The 16745-nt window shown below is 37.1% G+C and overlaps 1 long non-coding RNA gene across 2 annotated transcripts in view; it reads left to right on the top strand.

Moving 5' to 3' along the window:
• LOC133250055 (uncharacterized) overlaps nucleotides 1-16168 on the top strand; it is a 44324-nt gene extending 28156 nt beyond the window's left edge. The window contains exon 3 of one of the 2 annotated variants that reach the window (XR_009737213.1): nucleotides 16144-16168. This is a non-coding gene — a long non-coding RNA (uncharacterized LOC133250055). Of the gene's footprint in view, nucleotides 1-13781; nucleotides 15165-16143 lie in introns of those variants that run through there. The other variant, XR_009737212.1, reaches the window with a different exon arrangement.
• The last annotated feature ends 577 nt before the right edge of the window (nucleotides 16169-16745 follow it).

Raw genomic sequence — 16745 nt, 5'->3', positions numbered from 1 at the left:
TCGCATTGTTCATCTTGATGGTTGCTCTGTAAATAGCTGTAATTTTGGTATGAGAGTGGGAGGAGGGGAGCTCAAGGTCCTTCCACTCCACTCAGTTGGCCACTCCCTGTTAGTTTTTAGAAATCTGAAACCAAGTGTTGGTCAGGGCTGCATGCCTCCTGGGAGCTCCTGGGAAATAGTCCTTGATTTCCAGTGTCTGGATGCTGCCTGCATTCCTTGGTTCATGGCTCTTTCTTCACATCACTTCACTGTCTTGCTCCCAGAATCCTCTTTCCTACTGTCTTTTGTAACTTTAAATAAGAGGCAATATCAATGGGGAAATAAAAGGAAATTAGTTTTAAACAACAATTTATATCATCTGGAGAGTGTATTCTCAACTGAAAAACTGCCTAAACTTTGGCAAATAGTTTTTAAAAATCATAAAAACAACTTTGCAGGTCTCAACTGATAAACTTTAACAATAACACTATTATTAGTAGAAATAAAGCCATGTTTCTAAAAAAAAAAATCTTACTAAATGTCCTGCTCTTTGATGACTTTATCATCATTCTTTCAAATAATGTTCTTTCTTGCTTGTTTCCAAGTTCAGCAGGATGTGATAATATACAATAGCTGGAATGTCTATTTTCAGTTTGCATTTTTTTTTTTTAACATTACCGGGCACATTTACTCTTCTGACATAGAACGAAAAGTTCACAGCATCAATGTGCCATTTGAAATATGTTGAACGACTTGCTGACATAAGGAATGTATGATAATATTTTAATCAGTTTGCTTGCCAACTGGAGACTTTTAGGTAAATGAATCCTATCAGTTTCAATTTAGCAGAGCTCTTTTATAAGGCATGTTAAATTTACTTGAAAGTAATGACCAAATTTTTAAGGAGGATTCAGTGAAAGTTGCACACATTTCTCCCCCAAACAAGTTTTCCTTAGAAAGTTACAAATTAAAATAAAGGCTAAAGATAGTAGTTCCTGAAAATCTCTAATAGTTTTAGATGTTTTATAATATTTCCAAATATGAGGTAAATGAATGTTCCAGAAAATATATTACTGTATATATAACATACAAATAATATACTATATGTATTATAATAGTCAAATGAATAGAAATATGGTTAGCATAGTGATTTTAAAATTTTACAGGTGTTTACTGTTTTAAATTTTATGTGCATTAGATTCAACTGTTTAATCAAAGAGAAAGAAGAAAATAATTCTGCTCTTTATGGCCATGCCAAGATCTCTAGCCATTCAGATTTTTCTATTTCTCCCAGCTTTGTGTTTGCATTGAGTTCCTTCCACAGTCAGCTGTTCAGTGTTTTATTTGTCCCTTGCCTAGATTCCCAAGCTCTTTGCTATTCCAGTAAATTCATGCCAGTCTCCAGCTCTGCATCCTTCCCAAGAGTATGGCACCCTGCAATAACTGGAGGGGCAGGCAGAGATCCCGTCTCTTTCTAAGGCACTTGTCTGGGCAGCTGAGGCAACTGGGCTCCATCTGTAGTTTCTGTCTCGTCTCAGTCTCCTGAGGCAGGCTGCACTGAAGGAGCTTTAATTCTCTACAGTAATGTGGCATTCTTGGGTTGGGACCCAGTTAGACCTTATGCCCTGGGTCTAGTCTTTCAGTTCTGATCTTACCCATTTTTCTCGAGTCATTTTGGTACCCTGTTAGAAACCTCTGCTCTGTTCTTTATGTCTCACCCAGATTTGTGTCCTATGCCAGATTCCAGTCTGCACTTACTTCCTGCTCTCTGTTGAGAGAATTATATGACATTTTCTCCATTTGTACATCCTCTCACATCTACTTCAATATCAGTGCTAGATTTTTAATGAACCTGTAATCTTTTGGAGGGTTTCTGAAGAATTTGCCCAATAGGATTTCTATCATTTGAATAATTCACCTGTTATCTTCTAAACTAATAAATTTATGATTGCATTTACATGTTATAAGCCAACCATTCTGTTATCAAATTTATATTACATTTTTAGATTATAAACATATTTTTGTTTTGTTCTGAATGAAGTTCAGCCTCTTCTGTGTGACAACCTGTGCATTCGGTCCCCTTGCTGGGTGGTCACTGCCAGACTTGACCTTCCCTGATCACGGCTGTTGCTTCAGGGAGCCTCCAGGTGTCTGAATTATCACATTCTCTCGTAAGGTGACACAAGTATAACCAATCACTGTTTCAGCTTAAAGTAAAGTAAAGTAATGGCTTAGACGGTAAAGCGTCTTCCTACAATGAGGGAGACCCGGGTTCAGTCCCTGGGTCAGGAAGATCTCCTGGAGAAGGAAATGGCAACCCACTACAGTAGTCTTGCCTGGAAAATCCCATGGACGGAGGAGCCTGGTGGGCTGCAGTCCATGGGGTTGCAAAGAGTCGGACATGATGGCATCTTAAAACATGCACTCATGAATTAATTATTTCTGTTATGTCTTATTTGTATTTACATACACACAAGTGCACATACATAGATGTATATCTGTGTTTATGTGTGTATATGTTCTAAAGGCTCTGGTATAATTTGTCAAACTTGCATTCTGCCCCTACCCCCACCCCATACAGCCAAACTCTGGAGAAATGTATTTTCTAATGTATGTAGTTCTTAAATATGAAGTACTGATTCAAATGCCATCACTTTTAGAGAAGCCCCACTGAAAATCAAAGCAAAATTTCTTGTATCTAGATTTGACTCCAAATTGTATCACACTGTGCAGACATTTAGAAAATCTATTTTGTGTTCATGTAATTATAAAAGTAAATTGTCATTATTGTAAAATTGTTAACCAAGGCATAAATTTCAGTTTCCCTTACTTTTAGGAAATGGCTCAGTCTTCTAATACTTTTCATTTATATAGTTCAATAAATCTGCTAAACTTTCTATCTTTGTGGACATTTTTAAATTAAATTTGTTTGCACACTTTCCTATATATAAAATACAGATATATTCAGTAGGTGTTATATTCATTAGTAAAAGTTTTAAGTTTTCTTGTTCAAAAAGTATGAAATGAAAAAAAATTGTTAAAGTAAAATACTACTCGTCTTAATTACTAAAATGAATTCAAGCAAGTGTCCCCCCAAATTATTGATGTTAGTGACAAAAATGACTTATTCAGTAATGAGGCTTAATGTGTTACTCATAACAGATTAACATTGATTCTTTTTTCTTTTGTGGAATATTAATAAACATATTAGCAGAAAATAGCATCTTTTACTTTATAAAATTATATTAGTCACAGGCCTCTATTTAGAAACTAGTTTACACATAAGCTAGTAAAATTGTGCAATGTTTAATTTTGTATATTAGCTTAAGTTATAAATGGATAAAAATTATAATTTGTGGTAAAAGGAACATTTTCAAGTACAGGGTTAAAGATGTTCTCCACATATTCATTATACAAATATTAAAATTGCTCTGTGAGTTATCCAGTATACATTTGGAAGATTAATTGACAGTTTAAGAGAAAATTTAATAAAAGAAGAATAGAACAGTGGTATTAGTTTATTCAAAAATGGTATTAGTTTATTCAAAAATATTTACTTATTGGTTGCTGTTGACCATGAACTGAGGTCATAACCACAAACAAAGCAAATGCATTATAAGCTTATGGTTTAGTGGGAACATCAAATAATTATAAAAATAAATATCCATTTATAGACTGTACTACATACTTGAAAGATAAGTTACAAATGTCATGAAAGTTGTAAGGCATTCAGTTAATTTAGAATGGGGTTGGTTTTAGAGATATAGGAAGATTAGAAGACTCTTATTACCACAGCTGCTTTCATAAAAATCTTTCAGGATTAACTCAGTAATACATTTATATTTTATAATATCATAATTTTATATTTGTATTTTGCATATAATAATATTTTTATTTTTCCATTACAAAATAAACATTCTCAAATTGGAATCAGAAATATATGTGTGTGCATGTATATATACATGCACTGCTGCTGCTGCTGCTGCTAAGTCGCTTCAGTCGTGTCCGACTCTGTGTGACCCCATAGACGGCAGCCTACCAGGCTCCCCGTCCCTGGGATTCTCCAGGCAATAACATTGGAGTGGGTTGCCATTTCCTTCTCCAATATACATGCACACACACACACATATATATATATATATATATATATATATATATATATATATATATGCCTCATAAAACATGATAATCAGTATTGTAGAATGGTCATCCTTCAACCTAGTTCAGGTTTTTCTAATGAGATGCTATTTAAGGTAATTCTGTCTGGTGCTATGTGCAAATTTGAACTAATTTGTGAAATTTTTAACTGAAATTCATGTAAAAGTGACTTCCTCTTAACATTGTATTTTGACATACTGGGTCCTCATGATACTAGTGGAGGATTTGGAATCAGAGCAAGGAGGTAGCAAATGTAGGAAATGGCCACAGAAGTAGGAAAAGCCATGCAACTTGTAAGGAGAGTGGATCAATAATGTTTAAATACTCTCCTCATAGTGAAGTGCTAACACTTTTATAGGATATTAGTGAAGCAGTGGCAGTGAAAAAAAAGGAATGGAGCAAAGATGAAAATGACAATAGGCAATATTTATTGATATTTAACATGTGTAAAGAATTGTGTTTCATGCTTTATATTCTTTATTTATGCTTTATATTCTTTATTTATATCCTCATAAGGTTATTACTCTTATTTTTAGTCCATCAAGGAGAAAAGCACTAAGATTTAGAAAGTTTGAGTAACTTTCCAAAGTTGATTTAGATAGTTAGTGGATCTGGAGGGTGAAAAACTTGTCCTTCCAAATGATACTCATCTCCTACTCTCAATCCCTGGAATTTTTGAATGCTACTTTAAATGGCAAAAGGGAGGGTCTTTGCAGATATTTGAAGTAAAGGACATTGATGTGGGAAGATATCCTCGGTTGTCCACATGCATCCTTATAAGAGGAAGGCAGAATGGCATTTTACACACTGGCACATGGAGGAGAGTGTCATGGGACCACAGAAGCAGAGACTGAAAGAGGTATGGTCACAGAGAATGCTGGCAGCCCCTGGAAGCTGGAAGGTGCAAAAAGCAGGTTCTCCCCTGGAACCTTCCCAGGGAGCACAGCCTTGCTGACACCTTGGTTTTGGTTCAGTGACACTAATGGTAGATTTCTAGTCTTCAGAGCTGAAAGAGGAAAACATTCTATTGTTTTTAGCTTCCAGGGTTGTGGTAATTTGTTATGCCAGATATGGAAAACTAATAGAGTTATGAATCAACCAGGTATGTCTATCTCCAGAAATAAGCTTTAAGCCATATGCCAGATCATACATGTAAAGTATAACCATAAAAATTATCGGTATTTTTTAGCACCACAAACTGGAAGAAAAAAGAAAAAAAACTTCAGTAAAAGGGATGTGTGTATACATGTATGTCATATATGTATATGGTCATTTATGAAGTTTAAAAGTCTTAAAAATAATATCTTAATTTTACAGTTTATACACACACACACACACCTGTTCACAAGTATTGTTTGGCTAATTCAAAGTACAGGAAATGTTTGTACAGTGCTGTACCATACTTTTATTATACTATATTCTTAGAGATAGTTAAATTTTATGATAATTAAAACTAGTTTTGAGTGTTCATCATTCCCTAAAGATACACTGCTGCTGCTAAGTCACTTCAGTCGTGTCTGACTCTGTGTTACCCCATAGATGGCAGCCCACCAGGATCCCCTGTCCCTGGGATTCTCCAGGCAAGAACACTGGAGTGGGTTGCCATTTCCTTCTCCAATGCGTGAAAGTGAAAAGTGAAAGTGAAGCTGCTCAGTCGTGTCCGACTCTTAGTGACCCCATGGACTGCTGCCTACCAGGCTCCTCTGTCCATGGATTTTCCAGGCAAGGGTACTGGATTGGGTTGCCATTTCCTTCTCCAATGCATGAAAGTGAAAGGGAAAGGGAAGTCGTTCAGTCGTGTTCAACTCTTTGCCACCCCATGGACTGCAGCCCACCAGGCTCCTCCGTCCATGGGATTTTCCAGGCAAGAATACTGGAGTGGGGTGCCATAGCCTTCTCCAATGAATGAGTCTACCTATTTGTAAAAATATAACTGATGAAAACAGTGCAATCACCAGGTTATCACACTGTGAGAGTTCAGTTGTCAAGAGGGAGCAACTCAAAGGACATCACACAATCTATAAACCAGCTAGAAGGGGCCATCCAGACTTTTCCCTGCTGAACCCTTTCTAAAGATACACACTTTCCTCCAAATTTGCATTTGTATTGCTGAAATTTTGAAATTATTTTCCTCTTCTCATTTTCATTCTTTCACGGTCTTTTAAAAGATTAGTTAACATGATAACTGGGTTATACTTTCATTCATTTTCTATGGCTTACATCCATTTTCTATCATTCACTTCATTATCATTGAATGCCCTGCCCCCAGCTGTAACCATTTTAGGTGAATCCTGCACTCATCTTTTCTGAAACATATTATGTGTTTGTGCAGTTCTGAGATCAATTTATCCTTTGTGTCTTTTAACAATTTTTGTGTGTGCTTAAGTAGCTTCAGTCGTATCCAACTCTTTGCAACCCTATGGACTGTAGCTGGCCAGGCTCTACTGTCCATGGGATTCTCCAGGCAAGAATACAGAGTGGATTGCCATTTCCTTTTTCAGGGGATCTTCCTGACCCAGGGATTGAACCCATGCCTTTTTCTCATGTGTCCTGCATTGGCAGGCAGATTCTTTACCATGAGCACCACCTTAGCCTAACCTAATGGAATCTCTCCTATGTTTTTACCTTCCAAACTGATATATATATCCAAACTGATATATATATATATATATATTTATATATATATATATATATATTCATATATATATATAAATAAAAGTACTGAAGAGGAAGGGCAAAGCAGTCCGCTCCAGTATTCTTGCCTGGAGAATCCCTTGGACAGAGGAGCCTGGTGAGCTAAAGTCCATAGGGTGGCTGAGTCGGACACGACTGAAATTACTGAGCATGCACGCAAAGGTACTGAAAGCTTAACAAACAAACAAACAAAAAAAAACTAGGACAAAATGGAACTTCCTTTTTATATTGGGCTTTTTCTATTTTAGAAATTTTTCAGTTCAGTTCAGTCACTCAGTTGTGTCCGACTCTTTGCGACCCCATGGACTGCAGCACACCAGGCTTCCCTGTCCATTACCAACTCCCAGAGCTTGCTTTAACTCATGTCCATCGAGTCAATGATGCCATCAGAACACCTCATTTAGGTATGTCCAAAACACTTTAAGTAAAGTTACTTTAGGTAAAGGCAGTGTATTGAATTAAATATATTGCCAGAAGGCTTAGAAGGAAAAGAATCTGCCTGTAATGCAGGGGACTCTGGTTTGATCTCTGGGTTGGGAAGTTCCCTTAAAGAAGGGAATGGCAACCCACTCCAGTAGTCTTGCCTGGAGAATCCTATGAACAGAGGAGCCTGGCTGGCTACAGTCCATGGGGTTGCAAAGAGTAAGACATGACTGAATGACTAACACTTTTTTCACTTTTCATCTTAGGAAAAAGCAGTGTATTGAATTAAACATATCACCAATAATTTTAAGCAAATGTGGCAATTTTGCATGTTATTTTTCTTAAAGTAAGTTTTGACCATTCATGGTCTCATAATTGCGAGAAATGTATGCTCCAATATAATTCTCTTTGGGAATTGTGTTAGCCAAGTAAAATGATGAGAACTGTAATAATGTAGAGAGGTTGGTAATGTCATAAAATTACTTAGAATTAATTTTCATGGAAAAATAGCATTGCTTAAACTGTTGAGATTGGTGAGCACTATCTAGTTTATGTATAATTTCTTTCTTCAGGGACTTTCTATAGTGCTGTCATATTTTCTTAAAGGTGTCTTCGTAGATAAGCTCTGATTTACAGATAGTGTACATACCATTATGTCACATACATTATGTGATGTTATATTAGACATTGGTCACTGGGAATTTATTGGTGGTTTCTTTTGTCTACATTTATTATGATCCAGATCTTTTTAAAATACTACCTTAATTTTTTCCAAATGTATTTGTGATCCCTAAATAGATATGACAGTACGTCTCACAATAATATTACTTACAAGTTTGTTCAGTACTGTAATTTTCATATCAAACACTGAAATTTTCATATAAAGCTGAAATTTCTTGAAAGTAAATGTTTATTCCTAAAGTATGGACATTTTTTCCTTATCTAGTTTTAGAAATACCTATATATTTCTAGTAGAGACTTGGTTTAGTATATGCGTGTGTGCATGCTCAGTTGCTTAGTCTTGTCTGATTCTTTGTGACCACATGGACTGTATGTAGCTCCTCAGGCTCCTCTGTCCATGGAATTCTCCAGGCAAGAATCCTGGAGTTGGTAGCCATTCCCTTCTCTGAGGGATCTTCCAACCCAGGGATCAAACCCATGTCTCCTGTGTCTCCTTCACTGGCAGGCAGATTCTTTCCCGCAAACCACCTGGGGAGCTCAGTTTAATATATAGGAAGGTTTTTAAATTAATTTTCAACTGTGGGTGTTGGAGAAGACTCTTGAGAGTCCCTTGGGCTGCAAGGAGATCCAACCAGTCAATCCTAAAGGAAATCAATCCTGAATATTCATTAGAAGGACTGATGCTGAAGCTTCAATATTTTGGTCACCTGATGCGAAGAACTGACTCATTGGAAAGGACGCTGATGCTGGGAAAGATTGAAGGCAGGTGGAGCTGGGGATGGCAGAGGATGAGATGGTTGGATGGCATCACCAACTCAATGGACGTGAGTTTGAGCAAGCTCCAGGAGTTGGTAATGGACAGGGAGGCCTGGCGTGCTGCAGTTCATGGGGTTGTGAAGAGTAGAACATGACTGAACTGAACTGAACAGCAAAGGATGAAGAAACAAGAACAAGTACATGAAGAATTTCCTCCTTCTCACTGGTGAATGGTAAACTCTTACCCGTATTTGTAGCAGATTGCAGTTTTCAGAGATGACCACATATCACTTCTCTCATGCTGTTCTTACAAAGTGATTGACACTCTTCCACCCAGGATGGGATTTGTGTTCCCTCCTCTGGAATCTGGTTATTGGGATGGGGTCTGCGTGAATCCATAGAAAATGGTGAAAGCAAATTCTGTGTGATTTTAATGCTAGGTCTTAAAAACTTTAAGGCTTTTGTCTGGCTTTCTCTCTGTCACATTACCATGGTGTCACATTAGCCATGGCACCCAGTCACTGTGCTGGGGTAAGCCTGGACCAGGCTGTCAGGAGACCACATGGATCGGCACTGTGAATAAAAACTGAGGCTCTTATATGACAGGCAGTATCTATCACCGCATTTGTCAGTAAACTATTCTTTCAAAGATTCTAGGCCCCAGTCTCTGGTGTTTCACACCCGAGGCCACTAAGTGTGGAACAGAGGCAAGCTGTCAATTCTGTTCCCTGTCTGAAATACTGACCTCAGGATCAATGGCTGTTTTGTGCTAGTGATTTATATAGTAATATACTATAGAGCATTGGATGACTGGAGTAAAATTTAATATTTTTAAAGAAGTGGGTGTATCATAGAATAAGATACATAATAGATCAGAATTTTTTTTTTTTTCTGTTCATGAGATTTGGCCATAAAATTAACTTATATCTATATAGTTGACTTTGCTTCCCTGGTGACTCAGTGGTAAAGAAGCTGCCTGCCAGTCAGGAGATGTATATTTGATCCCTGGATTCTGATGATCCCCTGGAGAAGGAAATGATAACCCACTCCAGTATTCTTGCCTGGAGAATCCCATGGACAGAGGAGCCTGGCATGCTACAGTCCATGGGGTCGCAGAGTCAGACATGACTTAGTGACTGAACAACAATAATTAGGCTTTATCTCACTGAATAGAATAAACCATTTAATTCAGTTTTATTGTTAGCATTTCTAAATGGCTCTTAGTAGTTGAGTTACCAGTGAGAAACCAGGTAGTAGAGTTTGCCCATCCCTGATCACATGAGCTGATAAGAGGGACCACAGTTAAGGGTCTTAGCCCTTGTTTGGTTATCTTTGCTTGGGTTGGCAGTTTCTTCCTTTTTCAGTGTTTTACCAAGATCACCAATCCCCTCTGATTATGATTAGTTGGAGTCATGGTAGTAAAGTCACAGTTCAGGACCCTGAAATCCTGACTTTCTGGGAAGAGGGTGGCTGCTTTGTGAAAGCAAATTCCCTGTAATTGGAAAGAGGGAAGATAGAAATGGGAAGTTGAGCCTGCTTTGTTCTTTAGACTTATTTTGGTTTTAATGTTCCTCCAGTGGGAAAGTGAAAATATGCACAAACTAGTTCAAATACTTGAAGCCTCAGAGAAACCATCTTTCTTTTCCTATTAATAGTTTTGTGATTCAAGGCCATTTATTTCACATATCTGAACATGCTTATTTATTTCATGTGGTTAGTAAACCAATCGTACAGAGATGTTATTGATTAATAAATGAGATTGTAAATGTAAAGTATCTAAGACAGTACAAAACTAGAATATATACACATGTGTGTACACACACACGTCTATGTGTGTGTATATATGTATATATATGTGTGTGTGATTGAATGAGCTAGCTGCAAATAATAACACAAGGTGCACTCATTCCCTCTTCTCTGCATCTTTGCCTTTCTTTGGGAGATCTCATCTAGTCCTTCAGGTTTCATCTATATGGTAAATTTATACTTGTATCCCAGAATTATTAGACAAAAGCAAGAGAGTGTGCTAGAAACAGTGATGATATATCTTAGCTGAATACAAAAACAGGATGAAGAGAAAGAAGCTTGGACATAAAAATGATAGAGGATTCCATTGTCTTGCAAATAGGGCTTTGGAAAAACAAAATTCTGCGCATGAAAAGTATTGTAAGTTACTTAGGAACAGCAGTTTTAAAGGGCAAGTCAGTGGATTTGTATTGGAAAAGAGAAGCATTATGGTAGGGTAGGAAGGGAAAACAAAGCACTATAAACAGAAGAATGCAATGGGGAAAATTCTTGGCAAGGAAAAATGGTGCTGAAGTCAACAGAGATGTGAAGCCTGGTGAATTTGGTGCTGCCATCACCTGGAGCCTGGTGAGTATTCATGACTCAACAGTGCGCAGACAAGGCCTATGGTCTGGGGACAGTTCTCTAGTATGGGTTGGTGTTCCTCATCACTCTGGTTACAGTGGTGGGTACTCATAGCCTCAGTCGGCAGCCAGAGTCGGACCACAGGAATTTTGCGGCTTGGCACAGGGAGTTCAGGCTCTAGGAGGCAGCAGCTGTGTTGTGTGCCACATGTGAATGAGTGACAGAGTACCATGGTTGTGCTTGAGAAGATTCATTGTTAGAACCATTTAGGAAGATAGCTTGCATGTATAGTTTGTTTTGCAGATGGAATAACACCTACCCTTTAAAGTTTGATTTCTGGTAGAACTGCAGCACAGTCGTGGAAGATGGCAGAGTTTAACCTCACACTCATGAACATAAGTGGCTCCATCTTCCTATTATAGAGAGTGTGGAAAAAGGGAACAAATGACATTGTAGTTTGAAAATTGGGTAGCTTACATCTGGTCATACCTAGAAACAGTGGGTGGTGAGATGGGATAAAAAAAGGTGGAGAAACTCAGGATGACATTGAAGTGGAGCTTCAGATCTAACAGGAGAGGGTGAGTCAAGACCTTTAAAATATTGTCACTTCAAAAAAAAAAACCTTAGGCTAATTTGGAGCAGAAATATGGGTAATATCAACAAATATTTGTTTCTAATTTATTCTTAAGATTTACAACCCATCCTGCAGTTTCTGTTTATGTATTTTTTTATGCTTGTTTCTTGCTTTTCTGTAATCATTTTTTTCTCATTAATCTGTGTCTACAGTAGAAGATAAAACATTTTCCTTTTGCAATGAATGTTAGTTTTCTATTTATTAAAAGCTTTCTTGAGATTCTCCCATTCTAATTATGTAGCCAATTTGCATGTTAATCTTCTTCCTTTTAATTATTCATAGCTAATATTTGAGGTTCTTTTAAATTATTTGCAAACAATTCTACATTGTTTGTGTGTGTATGTTTCCTATAGAGTGGTAATTTCTCAACTCTGGCTACAGGTTGTGGGAATATCTGTGAGTAGTATTTAACCTCATCCTCAGAAATATGATTTATTTAGGAGATCTAATTTCTGACAGTCTTGAAATCTCCACTAAGTGGTTTTAATATCATTTTAATGTACAGTGATGAGAATCATGGAATTAGATTCTTCTTATTTCTCAGTTTTACAGGCCCCCTAAGTGATTTAAATACAGCTTTAATGTTCAGATAGGGATAAGAATCGTTCAATTAGAATATTTGATTGGAAATTAGACATTATCTTAGACACTACACTGTTTATACAGATGAAAATTTCTGCAGTGGAATTTAGCCAGCACTCTTGCAAGTTTCACTGAAGGAGGTGTTGTGAGGATACCAATATCTGACCATGCTTGTCACATGGTCACAGCATTTCATGTATAAGCCACTTAGCAACAGCGTGTCAGAGCTTCATATGGCCTCTAACATCCTAAAAATTCTTTTCTGCATTAGGCAATCCATCTATGTATTTTGAGTAATGAGTCATAGGCAGCTTCTTCTTGAGCTTTTTCATCACTAAATACAGGTTCTTGTCTCAGTAAGAATTCCTGGGATTAAAATGAATCTCGTGCATTCAGGCACATGGTAGGGCTGATGTAAATCTTGGCTGTTTTGTTTATATGTAGTTATCGAAATGATCTTTGTATATAAATAGTCACAGGTGGCCACATTTATTGTGCATAAACATCTGGAGCAGTTGCAAGGAAAATTTCACTTATAATTTGACTTATTTCTGCATTTATTTAATACACCATCTGTTGATGGATAACATTAATAGATTTTCCCTTATAATGTGGTTTGAGAATAATTAAATCTGTTTACTATTCCCAGCAAAGGCCATCCTGAACATTTGAATATTGTTGCTTTTGATTTATATCTTTTAGAAAGTTACAATATCTTTTCATTCATTCAGGGTTATAATTCCTGTTTGTTTTGTTACTGCTTCATTTCTCCCTTTAATGATTGCTTGCTTAAATTACTTATTCTCTCAATACTCACTATACAGATAGAGCCATGCAAGGTGCTACGAAGCATTTCTCTGATAGCTCAAAGACGTCAGGTCTATTCTGCCAGTACAATGTTTGCAAACTCCAGGCTGACTCTCCCAGATTGGCAAAGTGCCAGATGCAGATTTATTCACTGTGGAAAGGAGGGATTTGTGTTCATGACAGCCTGTGTGCCTTGAGTTGATGTCCAGATACAAAAGTTGTGGCTAATTAACTGAGATATAGTTGATACACAAGGGAAGTTGTATGAAGGAAAGAGTACCTATTTTCACTGTTTTGTAGTCAGATAAACATAAAGACGAATTCTGTTGCTAGCTTTAATATGCTGAATGGCAGTAGACTTGGCATTAATTCTTCCTAAACCTAAATGGTAGAGTTGTTTTGAGGATTAAATCTAGCAGTTTATTGAAATTTTCCAGTAGAATGCTCAGTAATAACAACTGATGTTAGAAATATCTCTTGGTGGTGTTATTGGTATTAAAGGATAATCTAGGTATGTTTTTCCATTGCATGTTTCTGCTCAAGTAAATATCCTGTCCTCAGACTTGGTGAACTGAGCTGAATTTTTATTAATAATTTGTTTTTTCTTTCACCATAGACAAAGGAGTATAAGCTCACACTCCAATCCCTTTCTTCCTCTCTGCAGGCTCAACATTGATCAGATTTCTTTGATTTTCAGATTTTGACTCTAGATTTGAGAGAGAAGGACAAGTCACTTCCACTGTCACCCTTATGGCAGAAAGTGAAGAGGAACTAAAAAGCCTCTTAATGAAAGTGAAAGTGGAGAGTGAAAAAGTTGGCTTAAAGCTCAACATTCAGAAAACAAAGATCATGGCATCTGGTCCCATCACTTCATGGGAAATAGATGGGGAAACAGTGGAAACAGCGTCAGGCTTTATTTTTTGGGGCTCCAAAATCATTGCAGTTGGTGACTGCAGCCAGGAAATTAAAAGACGCTTACTCCTTGGAAGGAAAGTTATGACCAACCTAGATAGCATATTCAAAAGCAGAGACATTACTTTGCCAACAAAGGTCCATCTAGTCAAGGCTATGGTTTTTCCTGTGGTCATGTATGGATGTGAGAGTTGGACTGTGGAGAAGGCTGAGCACCAAAGAATTGATGCTTTGAACTGTGGTGTTGGAGAAGACTCTTGAGAGTCCCTTGGACTGCAAGGAGATCCAACCAGTCCATTCTGAAGGAGATCAGCCCTGGGATTTCTTTGGAAGGAATGATGCTAAAGCTGAAACTCCAGTACTTTGGCCACCTCATGCGAAGAGTTGACTCATCAGAAAAGACTCTGATGCTGGGAGGGATTGGGGCAGGAGGAGAAGGGGATGACAGAGGATGAGATGGCTGGATGGCATCACTGACTCGATGGACGTGAGTCTGAGTGAACTCCGGGAGTTTGTGATGGACAGGGAGGCCTGGCGTGCTGCAGTTCATGGGGTCTCAAACAGTCGGACACGACTGAGAGACTGAACTGAACTGAAAGTCACTTCATATCTATTATTAATTGCACATTTTTTTCATTTCAACTATATTTAAACCTTCCATTTAAATTGTGTTTCTCTATGGTTCCAAAATCTATACTTCGGTTTGCTCTTGACTCACAAAAGAAGAAGATGACTTATGCTCCACCTCCCCTGAGTCAAGAAGTGCCAAGGAGTTCTTCACTTCTGTAGTTGGTAGGACTTCTGTAAACCACAAGCTCTGGAAAAAAGCATAGGAATCATAAAGAGGACTGGTCCTGAAGAGCACTGTCAAATAAGCAGGAGAATTAAGTAAAAGGAAGACCAGTTCTCAGTTTAAGGCTTTGGTCTCATCTCCACTCACAGAAGTGAGAAGTGTTGTTTGACAGAAAAAAATGTAAGTTAAATCCTCTTTGGTGAAATAAAACTATTTGGGGATAAAAAATAGAACAGCTTATATGAGGTTAACTCATAATTTACTTAATACCAGACTATTTTTAGTTTTCTGTGATGATTCCTCCATAGTCAAGATTTAGAAGCTGTAGGACCCTTACTGACACCTGTCTTAAAGCACTCTACCTTCAGTGTAGTAGTCTGGAAGAAGGTTCCCCAGTATAAGGTCTTACTTTTAACATGAAAAGCCTCTGCAATAAATAGACAATATGGAAAGAGAAACCAGGACATTTTTTTCTTTAGGTTTGAGGGTTTCTTTAATTAATTTATTTTTTTACAAAACCTTTTTTGTTTTGTATTGAGATGTAGCTGATTAACAATGTTGTGATAGTTGCAGGTGAACAGCAAAGGAACTCAGCCATTCATGTGCATGTGTCCATTCTCCCCAACTCCCCTCTCATGCAGGCTACCACATAACATTGAGCAGAGTTCCCTGTGCTGTTCAGTAGGTCCTTGTTGGTTAGCCATTTTAAATATAGCAGTGTGTACATGACCATCCCAAACTCCCTAACTATCACCCCCCATCCTTACCTCCAGCAAGCATAAGTTCATTCTCTAAGTCTATAATATTTCTGTTTTGTAAGTTCATTTGTATCATTTATTTTTAGATTCCACATATAAGGGATGTTGAGGTTTCCCAGGTGGCATAATGGTAAAGAATCCACCCTCCAATGTAGGAGATACAAGAGACGTGGGTTCGATCCCTGGTTGGGAAGATCCCCTTGAGTAGGAAATGGCAACCCACTCCAGTGTTCTTGCCTGGAAAATTCCATGAATAGAGAAGCCTGGCAAGCTATAGTTCAGAAGGTTGCAAAGAGTCGCACATGACTGAGCACACATGCACCCTTCTTGGGAGGAATAGCAAGGGATGTGCACACATCTTGCTTTCTCACAACCCTTAGTGGTTTTTCTGACCATGTTTTAAGTACTGATTCTGCTATGTTTATCTTTTGAGAGATCAACAGAAGCACTTGAAAGGAAGACTTTACAATTCTTGTTTATGTTATATATTATTAATAGTTCATTTACATCAGATAAACATAAGTGGACTATTTTCATTATAGTCAACATGGAATGTTCTTCTATGCAGAAGTAATATTTGTTCTATTTTGTTCCAGAATTCAGAGGACTAACACATGATTTAGGTAAGTAAGAAATTGTAATAATTAGAGTTTTCCAAAGATGAACAACTGTTGCAGAAATTGTTCTTTTATTTATTCTTGTAGGTATACAAATAAAATTTGGGTTACCCTCTATTAATGAGATAATGGAAGTTTTTTCAATTTTCTTTGATACATTTTGAAACACAGAAGCTGTAGTAATCTCTATAGATAATTTTAGATTTAGTTGATAGCAGATAATCTAATTTGGAATTAATATGAAAAATCAGATATGTAAAAGAAGAGCATCAATATTTATAATTAATTACTTAGAAGTCTATGATTTTGCCTTGGGAATTTTATAAACTCATTTTGTTATTAAAAGGATTCTTTAGAATGTGAATTTGATAGCTAATATAACAGAAACTAGGTTCTTAAAAAGTAACAGATAAAATTTATCATTGGTGTAGTTTCATTTATACTTTTTAAAATTAATAGTTAGTTGGAAATATAAAGCTGTAACCAGGTTAGTCATTATGATAGTTTTAATATGTCAGTCAAAAAATGGCCCAAATGGATGGCAGAATAGGGACCTTCAGAAACCCTGAATTCCATAAAAA

Source organism: Bos javanicus, chromosome 6 (genome assembly GCF_032452875.1).
Source record: "Bos javanicus breed banteng chromosome 6, ARS-OSU_banteng_1.0, whole genome shotgun sequence".
Classification (NCBI taxonomy): Eukaryota; Metazoa; Chordata; class Mammalia; order Artiodactyla; family Bovidae; genus Bos; species Bos javanicus.
This window is presented reverse-complemented; position numbering and strand designations above follow the sequence as displayed.